We start from the raw sequence: 22,116 nt of genomic DNA on the forward strand, positions 1-22,116 counted from the left end.
AGATTCAATTTTAGTTAATTTTTTGTTAATCAATGTTTAATATAATTTCATAGTTTTATCTATTTGCCCAACCAATTACCGTGCTTCTTTTTCGCCGTTTTCCATCCCATCAAAATTTGACACGTGGAAATTTTCGTCTGTCTATCGTCAGATCTCCTAAATCGTTCCAAGATCGATCAAGAATGTGTGCGCTACATGACAATGGTGAAAGCGTCTGTTCCTTCCTACTCGACGTGGCTGCAATCTTAGCGAAATTGTTTGTAACTTGATTGAATTCAATTTTCGCTGAAGAAGGAAAAGCTGCCTCTGTTCCTTCCTCCAGGGCGTCACTGCAATCTTGGCGAAATCAAATTTCCTTTTGGTCCCAAATCAAATTAATTTCATTCCTGTTGTTGGGTAGTAGTTGAATCATTGGAGCTATGGTTCAAAAATTAGAACAAAAGTAACTACAAAACTATGAAACTAATATCACAAACACCTCGTGATTCAGATGCCAATGTTGGACGGTACACGATTTTAGTTACAGGGGAAAGAAATGGAGACAAACATTCCCATAGAACCGTCATTCAGAAGCATAATCATGATTGGATTCTTGGAGAGTTTTCAGCCTTAGTCGTTCCCTTGATTGGGGAAGTTGTTGTCAAGTACTTCAACGGTGGTGGAATTATTGTCTCTCTTCGTGGACAAGGATTTGGAACAACGAATGACGATGGTGAGACTATGTGCCTTGCGGCAGATGGGACTGGTACTCTTTTTTTCATCCTTTTAAATGCAAAGTCTATTGATTGATTATATCACTGGGACTTTAAGAAGATAGAGAATCATTTCTTATCCCCTTTGGTAGAGACATTGGTTCCTACAATAACTTTAGCTGTGGAGAGTCAGGTTCTGTATCACACACCAAAGGAAACCCATTCTCATTGGCTATGTGTTTCATCTCAAGGACCTTCCTTTCTTTGTTAACTCCAATGAATGGCACTTGGATATGTCGGTTGTTGTTGCTGGGCGCTCTAAGATATTTCATTTTACAATCTATATACCATCAGCTATGGAGTGCCCTCTACGGTTGAAACTTCCTAATGGGAAACTTTCTCCAACTAATGGATTTACATCTCCCAGATAGGTTGACATCATTGTCTTGAACCCTTCAAGTTGTCTGAGTAGTATTGGAATCAACAAGCCCAAAAGGCATACATTTTCAGAAGAGGAGTTTGAACCTGTAATGCAAGTTGTTGTGGGACAAATAAGTACACTTCTAGGCCTTCCAATGACTACGCTGCATGATACCAGTATGCATATATCAACTCTTTTAGCTAGTGAGACATGTTTCTCAAAATGGGAGCTGGATGTGCTGCTTCATCGTCATGTAGTTGTTGACGTGGCATCTTGCTCCTTGACTTTGTCATCTCTTTCTTGTTTGGTCCAATTACTCCCTATCATGGTTATCATGGATGAAATTAGAGACCGGGTACATGAAGCAACTCCGTTGTTGACATGTATTTTGTTGTTGCAGAATGTGCTCGAAGAGCAAGGTCTTGAGCTAAGGAATCTTTTTTCTAGCCATCCATTATGTCTCTTCTCTATTTCCATACTAAGCACCACTTTGCTATCTACACTCCCTTCTTCGTTCCTATTTTGCTGCACATATTCCTAGTTGTAGTGAAGGAGGTCACTCATTATCGATGAGAACAAAAGAAGTTCTTGAAATCATCAAATGCATGATGCATCTTTCATTACAAATAATATAATATATACTACTATTCATATTTGAGGCTAAAAAATGGGCTTTAATGTCACTATATCATCTGTAGGTAGGAAATTTTTTTGCAGAGAGCTAATCCAGAGAACGGGAGGGGAGAAGAATTCTTGATGAAGGAGTGTTGTAATTTCAAATAACTTTCTTTTACAATATCTTTAGTTTCAGTTAAAAAAAAAAAAAAAAAAAAAAAAAAAAAAAAAACTATATATAACATGTTCATAATCATTTAATGAACTCAGAGCCTTGCACAAGATTACATCACAAAAAATGTAGTGAATGATTATCTTAAACTGCATACGGGTGTCCAACATCTTAAACTGTGTACGGGTGTCCAACATCTTAAACTGTGTATGGGTGTCCAACACTAACAAAAAACCAGAAACCAATATAGGCATTGTCTATCACAAAATGATTTCTATTATGATTGACTCATAATAAAAGTTGCTAAATAAATTTCTATTATGATTGAATTATAGTAGAAGATGCTTAGTAAATGCAAAGATGAACATAAAAAAGTGTTAGAGAAAACACAAAAACATACAAAAACATAAAAAAAAGAAGAAGCCAAGTCCTACATCCTTATGGTAAATCCTTTGATAGGACTCTTAGATCTTCCGTAAATAGCATGGTGAGAAACCCACTCGCTATGTTGCAAAAATTCTAAACTTTTCTAGGTTTTTAGAATTGTCTTTTATCCTTCTCTTGACTACCAATTTCTAGCATCCTTTTGTGTAACTGCTTTCTAAAGTAACTCTACATGTTAGGACATTGATGTCCTATTTTTTTACAAAATAAAAAAGCTTGTTGCAATTTATACTCCAACCATTCCAACTGTAATAACAGTCTGTCAATTGTCCTATTTCTTCCCAGGGAACCTTTTGATGCCTTTTTTATTCCTCCATGAACTTTACTAAAATATTTCCTAAACCATTTCCCAAGATGCCACTTGTCATTGTTTTATATATTTTCGAAACTTGTGCAAGGTATAGGATCGTTGCTTCTTTAGTGGGCATGTTGCCACATTTGCTCTTGGGGTCTACATTTCCGAAGCTCTGCTCATATCTTCAAATTTTGTAGATCCATAATTACGATGGTAACATCCAACTACAGATCCAAAAATTATAGTGGCAAAGTTCATGTTGATGGTTCGCGCGCTCTTGATTAAGAGATCCAATGGAACGACTGATGTTACAAAGTTTACCAAGATGCTTTCAAAATAATGTTGTACGACACATCAGACTTGACGCCTCTCATCAAATCTTTAAGAATGAAAAAGGCATTTGTATAATCTTTTAATTTCACATTTGTCTCTATTGTGGATGAACTAAAGCTTACTATCTAGAGTAACTACCCATCATGAAGGAGTATGTAGCCAATGGTAAAGGCCGCTCGCTATAAACCAGTCCTTGTTTCACTAGGAATCTGTTTTTTCTACTCTTATGTATCATCTGCATCTCCAATGGGTAGAGCATTAGAAGAGAACAATCAAATCTTTGTTGTTTATATCACTTTATCTAGAAAGTAGTGAGTAAAAACCCCTCAAATTCATAAATAGAACAAATTTTCCATCAAAATATACATTCATTCTTACATTTTTCCATTCATGGTATGCTTAGAAGGAGTATGAAACTCAGTCTCATGAAGTTCATAGAAAATACTATCAATATGCAACTTTAATGACAAAAATCACACCAACATGAATCCAAACCTCATAAAGGCCTAAGCAACACATGATGCTTATCAACAGTTTTATACAAAGTCTAATAAGGTTCCCATCATTTACCACTGTAGCTGGTATTAAATGATGCATTGTTTGCATATTATCAATCTGTTCGCTCTTAGCAATATTAAAGGAGAGAATTCATGGGCGGCTGTTCAACTCATGTGTTGTACATAGACCATTCTTACTATAGTTCGCTCCATTCACTCATATCAATATCACTTCCACATCCATAATCCCATTCTGGTTCTGAGCACGCACCATTAAAATAAATGAATTTAAATGAGACCTATCTGGGCTATAGGACTTCCTTTAAATCAGAACTGAAGGTAAATTTAAAAGGGCAACTAAATCAAATGCCAGAATTGTAATTCAAATTAAAAGCGCAAATGAGTCAAAATTTATCAATAAATTTGATATAAATTGTTGAATTTCTAAGATATCGTTTTTGTGGTTGAAAAGTTTTGTTACACAAATTTCCAGCTCAACAAATTGGCGAGATACCAAACATAGAAAATTGGTAATTGTTACCATCAATTAACATTATTTCTTGATTTCCCTTTTGATAACTTTTATCTCAGTAATGGTTGATTTCAATAATGGGTATGGTAATTGAAAATGGTGATTAAACTCACACTTAGTGTGAAGAAGAGGAGAAGTCTCATTGCAGATTTCTGGCATGGATTTTCTGATTTTAGATTGATTTCATTAGCATAGACACAACAACACACATAAGAAGGTTTCTATGACATTTGGAAACATAAAAGGGAGAGCGCACATGGTTGCGACATCGTCTTTTCCACGTGCAAGGAAAGAGAGGGTTTAGGGTTTTCTAGTGGTCAAATCAAGAATTGAACATGTCACCATACCCACTGAAGCTTCGGGATACCAACGATTGAAATTTGGAAATAAAGTAGGGATATCTCACATGGTTGCGACTTCGCCTTGTCCATGTGCAAATAAATATAGGGTTAAGGGTTTTCTAGTTGTCAACTCAAGAACTCAGTGTGTCACCATAACCATTGAAGATTCCTGAAACTAGTTGTTTCAGTATTGAAGTGTATAAGTGAATCCATTAATAAAATAATAACTAAAGTAATAATTATAAAATATATAATAGTAAATACAAATAATAGATTTTTAGATTTTTTAATACATTTATGTATTTGATGTTTAATGAAGTTTAATTTTAATGATTATAATATAAATATATTTTAAATAAATTATTTAACTTTATTTATTGAATATAATTACAATTTAATTAAAATAAGATGTACTTATTAAAGTCAAGTCCCACTAACATAGGTGGTTTAGGATGGGCCTCGTCAACAAGGCAATTCAGGATCCAACCTCACGAGGGGTGGTTGTGCCTTGTGCTAGGGGGATGAGACATGCTAAAAAATCCAGTCAACTAAGGGTTGGTGTGGTCCAAACCAGGTGCGATCCCGGGGTGGCTTTGATGGCTTAGATGCCCCTAGGTCGTGGTTGCTAAAGCCATAGGTCAAACCTGGAGGATCACAAACAACTTGACAAAAAAAGAAGAAGATGTATTTATTAAAATAATTTTGTTAATTCCATACAAACTTGAAGAAGTTTTGTTTGGATCCAGCTCGACTCGCATTTCAGCTTTTGAATCTACAATGAAAAGAGTATATATAACATCAAAACTAAAAGGTTATTTATTATGTAGTATACGAAACTTTTGTTTGGATGGAACATGATAATCTTTTTAGATTTTAAACTAAGGTGAAAGCAATATGGTGTGAAAAGTCAATAAATTATTTTTGTTGAGCACTAGGAATGCTAAAATCTTGTTTTCATCATGCTTCACTACAGATGCTTGCCTACCAAAACCCCAAAATATTGTCGATTAAACTAGAGGAATCTGGAAGGAGAAAATATTTTTATTTTTCTAATTTTAACTTCTTATTTGGTTAAATGAAAACAATAGAACAATGATATGTAGTCCCATCATACCTTTAATCCAATATAGATTCAAAATTTAACAATATGGTTCTACTTAATTTTAAAAAAATCTCCTAACATTAAAAATGTTTAGTTAGGTTAACAAAAACAATAAAATAAAATAAAAAATGATGGATACATGAAAATGTAAAATCTTGTTTAGTTATAGTTACAAATTCTTGACAAGAGACACATTAAATGTCACATAACTTTAATGTCATGTTTTCAGATTCTTCGTATAACTTAATCAGATTCTCGATAGAAGGAAGTAGCTTAACTTATCGTAAAGTTTGGAAGAATAGGAGAATATAATTTCATGATAGTGAGATTATACATCACAAATTCAATTTTTTATAGGAGATAGTGATCTTCATAACCATATTTCCAAGATCAATAATATTGTATTCTGTAAGACCAACAAGATGAAATTTATTTTCAAGAGAAAACAAATCTATAAACTAATGCAAAGACCACAAATCACATGAGTTATTTAAAAGCAACGACGTAATTACAATTCAAGTTCTAGAAAATTAAGATATTTAAAAATAAAATTTTATATAAATTGTAAAATTGAAAAAAAAAATATAAAATAATTATTAAAGAATTTATTACACCAAATCTTCTATTCTTCTATTCCTTCCGTGTATCTTTGCACCTTTAGGGGCAATTGCTAGTTCTCTACTTGTAAATTGAGTGTCCTTTACATGTAACTAGTCTTGTCAACTTCCAAAAGTTGTCTATGATGGAATTCCACATCAAAAAGTCACCCTATGCGACCAACCGATGATTGTGCACATGCTCAAAACGAAATAGAGGATAACATCTAAACAACCGAACTAACGGATACAGTCGAGAGGATGACTTGCAATTTAATTAAGCTATGGTACAAGGTATTTAATATATATGTACATAGTACAATGGAAGTGCCATTTGGAGTTACAACATAATTTTTAAATTTTATTTTATTTTTAATTAATTTTTATTTTATTTTGACAAATGCATTTTAAAGCACATAAAATTAGTCATTTCATTGTTCTTGTCCAATAAACAATTTGGAATACATTTAAAAAAATAGAAAAATATTTTTATAATTATCAAATATTTGATTTAATATTTAAATATTTCAAAACTATTGTAAAACCATATTTTTTCTTACAAATTAATTAAAAGGCAAACACATTTTGACAAACTGATTGCAATATAACCTGCGTTTGATGGGTATAAGAAATAAATAATAATCAAAAGATAATAGTAGTAAATAAATAAAATAATAGATAAGAATGAAAATATAATAATATTAAATAAATAAAATAATAAATAACAAAGTGAAGTTTTGAATAAGTAAATGAAAATAAACTATAAAAATAGTAATAATAAGTAAAGTTAACAAAATGTAAACATGAATAAAATAAGAAAGAGTTAAATTACGAAAAAAGGCCAGCTTAAGGAAAATTTAAGGCAAAAAACTAGAAGTTGGCATGATGACACACAAATCCCCTTACAATCCCTTTTCTATTCAATGGATGAAAGGGAGATGAGAGACATTCATTTTTTCTGGAGGAGAATTTTGGGAGACAAAGGATTCACTGATTGTAGTAGTTGATTGAGGGCTCGAAGATGACCAACTGTATAAATATTCTATGCAACTGAGCCTATGGTTGAGTGGAAAGTCGTCTCCAAAACATTGTCGCGTTCAATGGAATTCGAGTAACACAACAACTCTGAAATCTCCAGTAAGATACATCTTCACTTTACAAGTAAGTCTTCTCTTCTCATGCTTTCATAAATTATATGTTAATTAGTTGAATATTAATAACATGGATTGATGTAAATAGTTTGTATGTTTTGATTATGGGTCGTTACATCCTAGTAGAGACATTTTGGGTAGCATGGATATCATAACTTGACTCATTAGAACTCTCCAATGACTCAATAAAGGGAGACTGGTTGGTCAATTTAAGATGGAACTTAGTTGATTTGACTTTCAAATTTTCAATAAATGAGCATATGGAGTGTTCCTATGTGTTTTTTATATCAACTAATGCATTCTTAACTACAGTTTAAGGTATTATACCATCAAATTCAGGGAATTGATCATTAAAATTATGTGACAATATGATATGTTTAGGGTTCACCTTCAACCCATTACATGTTGAAGAAACACATACCACTAGGGAGTCATTAAAGAGATCCAATTCACAATTTATTACCATGGACCCAAACTAGTTGTTGGAAGATGGCATGGTATAATTGGTAGGGTAAAGTGGCTACCAATTTTCATCAAACATATCCCTTTCATATCTTTCTTTTGATAAGAGCTTGCAACACTTTAGAACTGGTGGAATATTCTGTGCATTTGAACTCGATCTTGAATCATGATCCTGCAAAATTCAATGAACAACTATCCAAATGTACATGCATAATAACATAAATCAATTAGATAAATGATTCATAAATAAAATATGAACTTATTGTAAAGGATGGGGGAGAAATTGAAGAACTCGTAATGATATGGAATGAGGTAAAATTTGAAGAATTGATCATTCAATATTATAACACTTTTTCTTGCAATTGATCCAAAATCATCATCAATATGTGAATAATTCTTAAAGGAAAGTTTGGGATGCAAAGAACAATCTAACTTCAAACATAATTTCAAACCATTTTTAAAAGTTATGAGTGCATTGTATTATTTTGTGATGCACTGATGCATATGTATATACAAAATGATTCATTACATATGTATATTTAAAACCCACTAGTGCACTAACTAATGGAATGCACCAAAGAGTGACCTATTTTTTTTCCTTTGCAAAGAAAAACTTCCACAAAATTTTAATTGAGAAGGTTTGCATATATTTTGTTAATTGAATTCTTTAGTGATGTGTTTTTACATAAGAAGTTGATCCAGGTGGATCCCTAGTGGGAAATCAAAGTCATTGGATTGCAACAAATCTAGGACTAGATCGAAGAGCTTGTTAGAAGGAATCCAACGATGCAAACGACACCTCAATCCAAGTTCGTATGTGGAAGTTATGCTCAGTCAAAGTTTTGGTAAAACTTGGAAAAAAGGACATGTTTAGTAGAGAGCCAGATAAATTTGGAGCACCTCCAGTTTGGTGGTTCGACCAAAACAATGGTAAAATTTGGTAGAAGTTCACTAAAGTTAGAAACGATTTTAGCTATGGCTAAATTTAGTGAAATTGCTAATCTAGTGGAACCCTACCAAACTTGGCAGAATTTAGTGGCCCAATAGTATGGGGCCACGTGGCACCCATTTGGAAGCCAATTGGGCCTTGACCAAACTTGGAAGTTGGCAAATGGTTGGTTAAATTCAGTAGTCATTTTTTTTAGCAAACTGTTATACAAATTGAAAACCATATGATTCGGTGGTTGAAGATCTCTTACATTTATAATGGTTAGTGTTTTAATGGTTTAGACGATTATCTAACCCAACTAAATGAAAATTGTAACCATAATGGTAGATTGGGGGTCAAACATTTTACAATGGTTGGGGTTAATAACAAAAAATTATTATAAATTGATGGTTCCAACCGATAGTCAAATTTAGATAGCAGGTGAAGTTATAATGGGTCGACAGACGTTATTTTTAAACGATTTGTTTGTTATGTAAAAAAAAAAAATATGGGCTTGCAGGTTTGACTTTGGGACCCCCAACAACCCACCGCCAATTTTACCATGCGACAACCAAGACGCCAATGACTAACCATTGGTAACTCCACCCACAAAGCAATATTTAAATAAGTTTCATTCCATTCGACCAATGATAGAGCCGAGAAGAGGAGGGCTGATGGGACGACCATGGAACAATGAGCGGAACTAGTTGTAACAAAACCTTGACGATGCAGTTCCAGAGGGGTATATTCTAAGGGAATATTCCCTACAATAATCCCAAAATATTCCTACAAAGATTACGTTGTGGAATCTGAATATTCTTTGGGGGTCCAGAGTTGACAAAGGTAGAATATAGTCAAATTTATACTAATTTTAATTGGAATTTTGCCTCAATTTCACTGGTGTAATCTGTTTTTTCATACGAGCAACCCATTTTTATGTCATCCTTAGAAATGGAGGTATACTGATGTATTTTTCCATGTACTCATTTTCATTTTTTCTTATATGAATGAAGTAACCTCCACAATATTGCAGCAGGGCCCAGAGACGTAGTATGCACTTGATGAACTCCGTTATCAAACTTATGTGTTCATTGCCTTTATGGTCTCCTTTATTTTGCTTCTTCTTTAATGTTTGCACATATGGTTTTTACATGCTCTTTCATACAATTCTGCTAACAACAACTAAAGAAAAGACCTTGGATCATGTTGGTATCAAAGGAATATGAGATCAAGTTTGGTACCAGAGCACTCTTCTTGCTGATGTGAATTGCAAGTGTGAATGATAATTAGGGCCAAGCTTAAAAAGGGAGAAGGAAAACTTAAGTCTTTTGACCTAGAGATTGGACGTGTAACATGAAGAAGGGAAATGGTAGATGACGATGCCTGTATTGAGAATGAGCATGCTTTTTGTAAAGCTTTCTACAACATGGTAAATAAGGTAGAAAAATTCTTTACAACTTATGAGAAGAAATCGTTAAAGAAGGAAAACAAGAAGAAAGAGAGAGCAAATGACAATGCTTTGGTAAATCAGGGAAATTGGAACCTCCTGAACCTCCATCCCCATCTTCTAGTGAATGTTATACTTCTTCATCCTCTTATCATCATTCTAATAATAAACATAGAAATGCTTCTAAAAATCCTTTTTTAAATTTGTATATAAAATTTGATTTGCCCATGTTTAACGGAGAATATAATGCAAAGTAGCTAAACAATTGGATTAGACAGATTGAAGTGCATTGTTGGATACAACATATTGAAGAGGATGAGGAAAGATATAGTTAGCATCTCTTCGCTCGGGAGACACTGCTCTGATATGGCGGGAGAGAAAACTTCAGAAAGGTAGAAAGCATATTGTTAAACTCCTTTCTTCTTAGTCTAAATTTGTCTCTACTTTAAAATGACAAATTTATCCATTAGGATATTGGCAGAAATCCATGATAGAATGACAACGTTTAAAACAAGGCAAAAGTTAAAATGTTTAAAGTTTCACAGAGGAATTTAGGAAGCAAGAATTGGTATTGGGAATTGCTTTAGATTCACTTGATAGTTTGATGAAATATATTGGTTCTTTACATAATTATCTGGGGAATTCATTGTTGTTGTTTGAACACACTACTCTTGATGCAACTAGTGTGAAATCCATTCACCTTGAAAGCAGGGGAAATTATGAACAAGATAACCATGCAAAGAAAACAACAAAAATAAGAAAAAAGGAAGAAAATCCCTTGTGTGCTCATTGAAATAAATAAGGGCATGATGCAGAGTATTGCTGGAAACTGCATCTAGAATTGAAGCCAAAGAAGTATGGTGGAAAAGGGAAGAAAAATGCAGTTGCTACGATGTAACAAGACCTTGGGTCTAATTCAAGCGATGTGATGAACATAGAAGTTGTTGGGATTGCAGGTGTTGGACCACATGACCTGGGTTTTGATTAAGATGATGAGATGAAGATCGTAGCTATTAAGATTACAGGTGATGGACCAATTGACCTGAGTTCTAATTCAGGCGAAGAGACAAACATTGTAGTAGGTGTTGCACCAAATATGAGAAGAGCACAATAGAATGTATGTCTCCAAGAACTTGATGAGATCAACCAAAGCATTCAAGCAAAGAATGTTGAACTGAAAAGACTTCTACAAGAAGAAAAAAAGGAGAAGTAGGGATTGCAACTTAAATTACAACCACATAGGAGGCCTTGGAAAAGTTGAAGTGCAGTGGGAGCTTAGTGAAGCCATCATTGCCCGCTTTAGAATTGAAAACTGAGGTAAACAATTTTAGTGATTATTCAATTCCATGTTCTCATTATGATGATGATTATGGTGCATTTGAAAGACACTCCAAAGCGGCAGAAGCAAGGGAGTTTGAATCAATGCAGGTTGAGGCTACATCACACCATTCGAGCGACGTGATTATAGGTCATCTCCAATGGGAGGTGAGAATTTCAAAGGATGAGCTAAGTCAAGATCGTCTCGCTAGAGCTACACCAAAGACAAACATTCAAGGAAGGATATGTCGCCTAGGAAGGAGACATAAAAGAAGGTTAAGAAATTATGGAGGAAGAAAAACCATTGCAACCATTTCAACAAGGGTGGACATAAAAAATCGACATGATGGATCTCCATCCAGAGCTACACCTAAATAAGGACCGAGAACATATGAAAGCACCTATGAAAGAGCCGACTGATAAAGAAGTTCAACAAGGAAGCCAACTACAGGAAGAAAATCCATTAGTCTGGTTACGTAAGAGATGGATATCATTTTTAAGTAGTTAAGTATGGCCACCATTGTAAATAAATTTTCCTTCTTAAAGACCCCATAGATGGGAAAAAACTTGTAAAAGTGATGAAATGTATAACATCACTTGACTATGGAACATAGTGGTATTTTGGCCTTTAGTTGGATAACAAAGGGTATGGGTTTTGTTGTAAAACTTAACCATGAGTGTTTTATAAACTCTTGGAAAGTATGGTCTTGTATGGAATTTTTAAATTTGGACATGTATTGGCAACTATAGATTTGTATATGGATATAGGTTTTGGCTTCATCATTCCTGGTTTCGAAGTATGAAGGCGAAGGAAAGAAAATGTGACTTGTCAGAGACATTTGTTATGTAGATCAGGATTGTAGTACAATTTATACTTTTGGTGGACCAAAATTCCTTCAGTGGGAAGGAATGATCCAGTGGATCCCTAATGGCCCAAAAAGAAAATTCCTTAGATCGCAGCAAAACCAAGACTAGATCGAAGAGCTCATCACACGAAATCCAACGACATAAGTGATGCCTCAATCCAAGCTCATATGGGGAAGTTATGCTGAGTCAAAGTTCTAGTCAAATTTGGAAAAAATGATAGTTTTAATAGAGAGCCAGATAAATTGGAGCATCTCTAGTTGGCAGTCTAGCCAAAACAATTGTCAAATTTGGTGGAAGTTCACTAAAGTTAGCGACGATTTTAGCTACAACTAAAATTCATAGAACCATCAAATCTAGCGACACCTCACCAAACTTGGTGGCATTTAGTGGCCCAATAGTATGGGGCCACGTGGCCCAATGAAATGGCACCATGCGACACCCATCTGGTACCCAGTTGGGCCCTGACCAAACTTGGCAAGTTGGCAAATGTTTGGTTAAATTTGGCAGTCAAAGTTTTTTGTTTAGAAAACTATTATACAAATTGCAAACCATATGGTTTGGTGGTTGGAAATCATTTAAATGTATAATGGTTAGTGTTTTAATGGTCCGGGCAATTATCAAACCCAACCAAACGACAATGGTAACAATATCGATGGACAAGATGTTAAACTTTTTGCAATAGTTGGCGGTAATAGAAAATAATTATTATAAACAGGCGTTTCCAACTGACAGTCAAATTTATTCGGTGGATAGAGTTGTAATAGGTCGATGAGTGTTATTTTTATATGGTTTGTTTGTTATGTAAAAGATAAATAAGTGGGGGCCCGTAGGTTCAACCTCGGGACCCCCAACAACCCACTACCGATTTTACCATGCGCTAGCCAATACGCTAACAACCAACCATTTGCTCATTAAGCAATATTTAAACCAATGCCATTCCGTTCGACAAACAACAGAGTTGAGAGGAGGAAGGCCAATGAGATAGTCACACAATAGTGAGCAGAACTTAGACAATGGAACTAGGTGCGATGAAACTCTGACAATGCGGTTTTAGAGGGGTATATTCCTTAGGATATTCATAGAATATTCCTGCAAAGATTTTGTTGTGGAATCTTAAGATTCTCTGGGGGGTCCAGAGTTGACATAGGTGGAATATAACCAAGTTTATACTCATTTTAACCAGAATTTCACCACGATTTCGCTGGTGTAGTCTTTTTTTGCATCTAAGTAGCCTGTTTTTAGGTCATCCTCAAAATTGGAGGTATAATGATGTATTTTCCCATGTACTGATTTTCATTTTTGTTGAGATGAATGAAGCGACCTCCCCACTATTACAATAGGGCCTAGAGACATAGTCCACACATGATGAACTCTGTTATCAAAATTTTGTGTTCATTGTATTTATCATCTCCTTTATGTTGCTTCTTCTTTAAGTGTTTGCACATATGGTTTTTACACGCTCTTTCATGCAATTCTTCTAACATCAACCGAAGAAGAGATCTTGGATCATGCTGGTATCAAAAGCATATAGGATCAAAAGCACATCGATTCACTTTACACCATACAATGCATCGAGACACTCAAGCTACGAAAAAGATAACTTGCGCATTTATCATTATTGTACCAAATTTATACAGCAAAAAAAGAGTAAGAATTCCATTTTTCTAAATGTATGTTTATAAATGAAAATTGTAATCATTTTTCATTCTTTTGCTAAAATTTAGAGGTAGATTTATGCAAGAGAGATTTATTAGCAAATACTTTGGAGTATAATTTTTTTAAGGAGCCAAATTTGCAAGGGACCATAGTAGGTCACATACAAATCTATAAAGAAGAAATTTTAGATACATGTATTTCATTCTACTAATCATCTCAATCTTTCCCCTAATTAATTCAAACAAATTTCATTACTTAAAAAAAAAGGACATTCCATATTTTAAATATGTGTTTATAAAAGAAAACCATAATCCTTATTTTATTCTTTGACCAAAAATATGCAGGAAGACCTATGCAAGAGAGATTTAACATCAAAGAATTTGGAGTGGATAGTTTTTTTAAAGAGACAAATTTGTAAGTGATCATTGTAGGTCACATACAAATCTACAGAGAATACATTTCAAGAATGTGACTTCATTCTATTGATCGTCTCAATATTTCCCCTATTTCATTCAAATAATTTTTAGTGCATTTAAAAAAAATAGAAGGGTCTCATAGTCACCTTGAGTATTGTAAGCCCCAACTTTCTTGTTGTTTCTCTTGGTTTCCCTCTATATATTTCACAAGCAGATTTTTTTTTCTTAAGCAATAGAACTTTATAGAGTTTCTTTATTTGTATATTTGGTTTTTGGTATATGTTGTAATGGGACCACTCATTGCATTGTATGTCAAATCTTGTTGCTATCAATTTTATTTTAAATAAATTCTTTTGTAGTTCGTGGTGTGCATTGTATAGTAATAATGTGTATATTCTGGTCAAAAGCATTGGTTTGTTTAAAATGTAAAAAACATTGTTTTCTATATAAAAAATATCATGTTTTAAAATTGTTCATGGATCATGTGGTGCATAATAAACAATAAGGAGGTGTTGGCGCATATTTGTTTCTTATGCACATTGAAACCTTATTTTGTAGAAAATATTTCATAATTTACATATCTAATGGTTCTCAGTTATTTGTCATAGAAGATGGTAGATAGAAGTTCAAGGAAAATAACTTATTGTAGTTAACATGATGATAGCTCATCCCAATGAGTGAACATGGAAAGTTCTTTAAATTTTATTAACAATTTAATAAATTGAATTATATGTATGTTTAAATTAATGACACATACAGGTTAATGTGTCTCATGGAGAATATTGAAGCAACTTGATAAGATTGTTCACAATCTAAGTGCAAAGGAGTGTAAAAGGTTTATGGAAATGTTGCAAAAAGAGGAATTACATTGATTAAAAGGTAAATGACTTGAACTTTTTCTGATATTTTACTAAAAATGAATTTCTTAACATTAATCACTAATATGTTTTAAACAACAAATTTCACATTGAATATTGCATAGGGACCAATAGCGAGGGAAGATAATGTCTCCCTAAGAGGATACAAATGATGATGATTTAGTCCTCATTTCGTCTAGAGTGATGATGGAAGTTAATGAGGGAGAAATTTTTATACAAAACTATGAGGGATATAGTGGAAATAATATATAGACATAATTTTCACTTACAATACAAAAATAAATTCAATGACTCAAAGAATTAAGTTATATATAAACAACAATAAGTGTTTTTAGAGCAATGGATAATAAGAACCATGAGACCTGAAGTTACAAAAACATATAATAAAAAAATTGAATAATTTAAAAAGTATTTTTTCTAAACATGTTTCTCTATAATACACCCCCAAAACCACCATAATAATGTTTTTGATATGTGTGTGTGTGTGAATTAATTTTGTATTTCCTCAAAAAATCAACAACTCATACATCAACCAAATTTTCATAGTTCAATTAGGCATCTATAAGCAGTCTCAATATGCCACAAGGGAAACCAGATCTATTGATTGCCTACATGTGTTAATGTTTGAGAAAATCCATCAACTACTAAAAGAAAACATGTTGGGCCACAAAACTACATATATAAAGACTACAAGAATATATCATAAAGATCATGAATCCAATGACATGATAGGGGCAATATCTTTAACACTAGAACCTGGATGAGTTGGTGATTTTTCCTTACACTAAATATGGATCTCCAAGGGAGCTATTCTGGTGTTCAGGATCTCCATGCACGAATGTTGATATCTTAGGGTGCTCTTGATATTTTCTAGGGAAGCGAAGATGTTGTATTTTTCCTCCTCCTTATCTTTCAGAAATCTCTATAGCAGTGTTTTGAGCTACCAATGGAGGGTGATAGAGTTGAGGTATTGTTTCAATCTTCTCTTGGTATGAATAGGGTCAAGAAACCATTGAGCAACCTCCTCAATAATATCATAATCATAATATGATTAACGCTCAACATCGACTGAGGAATCAAAGTGGTGGATTTTAACATGAATTTTAGAAGGGGTAGATAAATTGTATGTGAAAGAAGCTTCTTTGCTTTAGCTTGGGCATGGGATCTTCCTTAAGGACCACAACCTCCCTCTCCTTAGTGGTTGCACATGAACAGCTAAGACATACCACTAACAAGAGGTCTAAAATATATACGAGGAACATATAATCAAAGTTCGAAGAGAGAGAACCAGAGGTAAGGAATATTTTGCAACATATTTGGCCAAGGACTTGACTGGGACTGACACAAATAAAAAAAAGAAAGGGAGCATATAACAAAGAACAACAAATCCACAAGTGTCTTGTTGAAACAATGTAGATGGAGCTAATGGTTTTGATGTTGCCAACCATAAAACCCAACCCTAACGAGAACTAGCAAGAAATTGAGACTAATAATAATAATGATATTGACACAAGCATGCCCAAAATTTAGATTAGAGGGCTTGGATTTTATCCCAAGGTTCTTGACCTTTGCAGGTTGGTGTCCCAAGTGTTGTTGATGAGACGATTGAGCAATATCCTATGTCAACTTGTTTTCCAGGTATGGAGGGTGACATAGAAACCACCATGTAGTGCCATCCTCCTTTGCTCTCAGGGATGAAGGAACAATTTCTCAATCAAGCCTTTAATTTCCCACCAACTCGATGCCATACACCATCACTAACCGATCTTGGAGCTGCACTTCCTCACCATAGGGATTTGGGAGGAACATGAGCCATGAAAGAAGGTGCGAACAACGCACTTCTAGAAGAATAATAAGGATTTCATGCATTAGATTCTCAACATAATATTTTTCTAGATATCCCATCTATGGTGGGGGATGGGAAAAATACCAATACCAACGTAAAAGACTCATCTGCTCAATTTCAAAAATAACGAATGATCGAGAGAAGGGTCAAGCCATATACATAATGTTACAATTGAAGGATAACATACTTTTTCATGTGACCACCCCCCTCTTAAATGTATTCGTTGATGGTGGGGTGGCAAACACATCCCCTAAAGCATGCCTTCATTTCCCATCCCCATCGAGGAAATGTTTTTTCTCTATTTACTTTCACGTGATTAAAAAAAATACTTTTCTTTCTTTTTTTCAAGAAGATTATGCAAATTTCAAAGGACAAATGAGGGGAAAACTAATACATGCTGCTAAGGATGTCCAAAATATGTACAAGGAGATGGTAAAAGAAATGAAAGTACTACATTGTAGGAGAAGCCATCCTAATAAAAACATGCTTCAGAGTTATATTATAATTGATTTATTATTTAATGTACATCGAATCTAACTATCTTTGAAACACTAATTTTTAATTGTTTTGTTGCAGGAAAAACACAAAATAGAACCCATTCAACACATAAGACAAGACAACAAGGAAGAAAAGAGTCAATCACAAAGTTTGTGAGTGTTTACTTTTTGGGCCTTACCTAAGATTTCATATTTGTGTGGTATTTATATCTAAACAATTAATTTACACTTGTCAATGGATGTCTTCTAATAGGTGCTAACATACATACATACAAAGAAGATCCAACCAAATAATTGATCAATGTTGGGTTTAGTATGGATTATGAGTATATGTTGAAGTATCAAAAGTTAATTGAACAAATTGTAAGTATTGTTTAAATTCCTTTGTTTTATAATTGATGGAACAAAAGTAAACATTTATTTTACTTATGTTTATGAGTTTTCATGGTGTATTAAACATGTATGAAACAAAGTGCGGAGTGGAGCCAATAGAAGAGATTTTGAGAGACGATCTGGAACATGGCTTCAAAATAATGTTTATCGTTTATGAAACATTTGCTTCTATGATACATTTTTAGATTTACATAATCATGTATATTATATTATAGAAATGTATATATAGTTATTACACTTTATTTCTATGTTTGTAGATGTAACATGAAGAGGTAGAATGTAAAAAACAAGTTGATCAATAAAACATTAGGTTAAATAGCCCAATTATAATATCACCTACAAGTAATGAAGAGATGAGGCATGCATGTAATTTGAGTGAAAACAAGAGTTCAAGTAATGAGTAACAATCAGTCTAATTGAATGCTATTTTCTTTAAAAGAAACATGTAGCATTTTCATTATATATACTGGAAAAGGGCCAGGTCCCGTACAAAATTCAAGAATGTTCTTTCTACAATTTTCATCAATTTACATTGGATAGGGACCTTCTTGCTACCGATATTATTTACATATATTATTATAGCAAAACTATAACTGTAGAATCTCTAGAAAACACCACTATATTCTATATATTGACATATATATATATATATATATATATATATATATATATATATATATATAAAGACGAATTCTTTCAACTGCTACCAGGTTCGGCTTCTTCACCTGCGAGATCATCCACAAAAGTGGTCAATTCCTCCACGACATCCTCTTCTTCATCCAGGACCCGCACAACAGCAGCAACCTCAGCACCAATAACGTTGATGGCCGTAGCATCCCCAACCCCGAAAACTTCCTTTAAGACCCCAACAGTCATAGTTTCCACCTTAATTTCAATGTTGTCGACCTTCTGCTGAACACTCAATACATCTATGCACATGCCTTCCATAGTTTTTTGTAGTAATTCCATATCTTTACCCAATCTAGATAATTGGGCATAAATAATAGCCACATTTTCATTAATTTCCTTAATGATATCCTTTACTACTTGTTTACAGGAGCTCTCCACCAGGTTCTCAATGCTTCCAGGCCTCGAACCATAGCCATACCCCAAGCTACCATGCCCTGAACCTCCCCCACTGCCATTACGCGCAGAGGCCATCTTTGCAACAATACGCCCATGGAAAATAGCAATAATTTGATTAACTGATCGAATCCAATGACAATATATAATAGCCTAATCAATCCCAACATTTGTCCCGATCTTATCTTTCATAAATGCAAGACGGTTTAGAGTCTTATCAATGCTAATTCCCTCCATATTTCCCACTGCCATAAATAACCAGGATCGTAATGCGATGGTACCTTCTTCCCCAGGAGGAATAGTTATATTACATATTCCAGTGAGAAACCAAAACCTCGACACCCACCTGTCCTCGTACATGATTTGCATTCCAATGACACCACACCTGTGCCTTAACTCACAACCTACCATCCTTGCTTCCAAGGCACTACGAAGGGACCTCGGGGAGCTAGCCTTCTTAACTACCATCTTAATACTCTGACGACCCATACCTCCGCAGTACAGCGCTGACCTGCTGCAACCGATCAGGGGATGTGACATGAGGATTTGTTTTGATTTATACATAATCGACCTTGTTCTAATAACACCCTCACGTTGGCCTGACCATCTGCCATATGGTTATTGGCACACAACACGTGGAACAAATAAACCTTATCAATTTTTTTTAACAAATAAATAATTCTTGCCATGATTGAGGAGGTTTCATCATCGAGGAGATTGGCGTTCTCGAGGAGCTTTACACATTTTTGGATAATCATCATGGAGTCTCCAACTATAGATATAATTTTGATACCATTAGCCAAACTTATTTTTAGACCTTGCCAAAGGGAAAGGGCTTCCACTTGATTATTTTTCGTAGTGCCAAGACCCCAAGCATACTTTACTTTTGTTTTTTCTTCGAGGTTGATAATTACCCCTCCCACTCCAGCCTCCCTGGGGTTACCTTTCGAAGCTCCATCAAAATACATTTGATTGTTCCTGATATTCATCACCTTTCACTCTGATATAGAAGGATGAAGGTTCATAAGACCTTAAGCGAGGAGCTTTGAGGTTGGGGGAGGAGATATTGAGCCAGTATTTTTCAGAACTATTCATCTCTTTCATATTCGAAGCATCGAAGCCCTGGGAAGATATGACCTCAAAGAGAAGCGTCATTCCTTTTATTGCAGTAGTTTCAGAGTTATGTCACTGATTTTGAAAGATAGCCTGGTTACGACACAACCATATCGACCAACACATATATTTAGGAATTTCCATCCAACATCGCCTTAACAAAGGGTTTGGAGAGCAAGGATATTTATGTTTCCAGTGAATAAACATGTCACTCCAATCATCTGCAATTTGGGGAACGGAAGCCAAAGGCACTAGAGCATAGTTCCAAGCATCCACAGTAAAGGAAAAGTAGTAGAATAAATGCTTGATGGATTTCTCCGCATTGCCACATAAAACACATTGGGAGGGACCACTGATTTTACTCTTCTTTAAATTCTCCGCCGTAAGGATTTTCTCGTGGACCAATCCCTAGCAATTTTTTTTTACCTTAGGAAGACCATCACCATTCCAGATTTTCCCCCATAATTTAGAAGGAAGGTGGGGAGGGAGTTTTGATTAAAAGAGCATAGCCATCTTTAACACAATATTTTTTGGCTTTTCCTCCCAACTAGACACACTTGTCTAGTTTGCTAGTGATTATTGGAGCAAACCCATTAAGACTTTTGATTAGAAGATGCCAATGCATGAGAAGGTGATCGGGCAATTCCAGAGGGAGCCACCCACACCACAAACCCAGATCATCCCAGTGGGATATATCCACAAGATGGGAGAACCCATGCTCAACCAACCAGCCAAAGAAAATAGGGTCAATGCCTTTTGCACAATTGAATCCAATAATAAAGCATTTCCCATTCCCTGGAAGCCAGCCAAGATGGTTCAAAATGAGGAAGGACGAGGCTTTGCACAACCTCCAAATTTTTTATCCTTTCCCTTCCCAAGATTCATCCTTCCATCTAATGAGGTGATTTTGTGGAAATATTTCCTTATAAAGGCCTTTTTCCACCACTCATTGGAGTTCGAGAGGAGCCTCCAAACTAGTTTAGCCCCCAACGCCATATTCATTAGTTCAGGGTCCTTTATTGCCAATCCTCCCAAATTCTTAGTGTTATAGCTCCAAATATCACCCTTGGTATTTGTGATGCTTGGTTTATGGCCTAGGGCAACCCCTCCTTCCAGACTTGGTCCAAATATTTTAAAAACATTTTTTTACTCCCTGTACACTACTTTGCCCTGTGATAAAAGCGTGTACACGCGGGTTAGTCTATACCCAACCCGCGTATATGTGTTAAAACACTTAAAAAAATTAAATTTCCTTAACTATGGGCGGAGTTCACAGGTTTTACCTGTTGATTACCTCCTAGTGCCCGTGGCCCAACTGTTTCCCAACTAAAAAACTAATTGGGAGAAGTATAAATAGACTTCAATGGGAAGGCCTTAAGGAGGAGAGAAGAGATAGAATTACTATACTGAGATTATCCCCTGATCAAGTCTGAAGTATCCCTGTGCTTCAAGCACTTCCCCAAGTTCAGGAAACCCTTATTTCCTTGAGTGTTGATATTCTCCCACTTGCTTGAGATACCATTGTATTGGTTATGGAAGGAGGCTGTTGAAGACTGGGACTGGACAGACCTGGAGGACGGTTCCGCTTGGAGCCGGAAGAAGGAGACCCAGGTGAACTCTTTCCGTGTTTATTATAGTTTTCTATAATAAAAAGAAACATTGTCTTTTTCCTAATATTGACCTTGTTTATGCATCAGATGTTGTTGTAATTCATGTATAAATGATTATTTTGATGTATAACTAACCATTTTCTTACATGATATAAAGTCGATTTCATTAAAATGCTTTATCTATATGCTGCTATGTATGTTCAGATTGGTTTATTTGCAGATTAGAAGATCATTAGGAGTTGTAGAGGGTTTGAACCTTGCTTGGACTACCCAAACAAAGGATATCCAGTTATGTTCATCCTTAGTTTGTTTATTTAAGCATGTTGCGTGAGTTGTATGCGTGTTTCTTGCTGTAGATTACTCTTGCTCTATTGGGGTTCTGACCCAAAGCCCTAGGGTACTTATTCCCATA

The 22,116-nt window shown here is 34.7% G+C and overlaps 1 pseudogene; it reads left to right on the top strand.

Annotated features, from left to right (window-relative positions):
* The first annotated feature begins 456 nt into the window (after positions 1-456).
* On the top strand, positions 457-1,722 carry LOC149239710 (uncharacterized; annotated as a pseudogene).
* The last annotated feature ends 20,394 nt before the right edge of the window (positions 1,723-22,116 follow it).

This window comes from Pinus tabuliformis, chromosome 8 (assembly GCF_031772625.1).
Source record: "Pinus tabuliformis cultivar Carrire ecotype Pingquan chromosome 8, CPIR1, whole genome shotgun sequence".
Classification (NCBI taxonomy): domain Eukaryota; kingdom Viridiplantae; phylum Streptophyta; class Pinopsida; order Pinales; family Pinaceae; genus Pinus; species Pinus tabuliformis.